Below are 1,137 nucleotides of genomic sequence, written 5' to 3'. Positions count from 1 at the left end.
ATGGGAGCATAGTTGGCCCCCAAATCGGTACTAAATTGTGTGATGGAGTCAACTTCATGTCTCCCCCCTAGTACCTTTTCTTGTCCTAATATACTGAGAGTTGTGAACCACCATTTTTTCTATCTTGGCCCAAGTTTGATTATCACCTACCTTGGTGAATCTTCCATTAGAACCCACGTTGAGCACATTCCTTGAGTCTTCATACAACCCATTCTAAAATTGTTGGACTAGAAACCATTCGCTTAACCCACGATGAGGATAAGAGCGACATGTATCTTTGAATCTTTCCCATGCCTCATATAGAGACTCTTCATCTCTTTGCTTGAACCCGGTGATTTGGGCTTTTAACATGTTGGTTTTCTCCGGAGGGTAAAACTTCTTGTAAAAGGCAAGTGCTAAATTTTTCTATGAATCAATTCCAAGAGTGGCCTTGTCTAGGCTCTTCAACCATTGCTTTGCGGCTGCGATCAAGGAAAAAGGGAACAATACCCATCGAATTTGATCTTGTGTTACCCCCGTTTGGGAAATTACATCACAATAGTCTCAAAAAGTCTCCATGTGTAGATGAGGATCCTCACTAGGCATCCCTCCAAATTGACTTCGTTCAACTAATTATATGAATGCGGATTTGACAATGAAATTACCGGTCAAGTGGGGTGGTGGTGGAGTACTATTAGGTAGGTTCTCCTCGGTTGGTACGGAATGAGATGAAAATTTAGGCATTGTAGATTGATTTTGTGGTTGGTTTTGAATTGGGTTATCCTCTCCTTGTCTTGCAAAAGGGTTGGAAACCTCAACACTATCCGTTTGGATGATACCAATGTCCACAAGTTCTCCAATACCCACAATTGTTGAAGTCCCTCTAACGGTTCTTCTAATATTTGTCAAATTTCTCTCGATTTTGGGATCAATAGGCAAAAGACCGCCTTGCGATCTCCTAGACATGCAAAAATCAAACAACTAGAAAACAATTAAAACTACCTTGGAGAGTTTGACTTCCCCAAGGTTAAGAAAGACACAACTAAAAAAAACAAATGATAATAACTCAATTGAACACCGTCCCCGACAACGGCACCATTTTAAATTGGTCGAGTATGTGTCGTGTATTCTCCCAATCAAACAATATTTATAATCTCA

At 40.4% G+C, this 1,137-nt stretch overlaps 1 pseudogene; it reads left to right on the top strand.

Annotated features, from left to right (window-relative positions):
- The first annotated feature begins 244 nt into the window (after positions 1-244).
- On the top strand, positions 245-343 carry LOC141621188 (small nucleolar RNA R71; annotated as a pseudogene).
- Positions 344-1,137: the final 794 nt, after the last annotated feature.

This window comes from Silene latifolia, chromosome 1 (assembly GCF_048544455.1).
Source record: "Silene latifolia isolate original U9 population chromosome 1, ASM4854445v1, whole genome shotgun sequence".
Classification (NCBI taxonomy): domain Eukaryota; kingdom Viridiplantae; phylum Streptophyta; class Magnoliopsida; order Caryophyllales; family Caryophyllaceae; genus Silene; species Silene latifolia.
The sequence above is the reverse complement of the archived record's forward strand: the minus strand, read 5'-3'. Positions and strand labels throughout refer to the sequence as shown.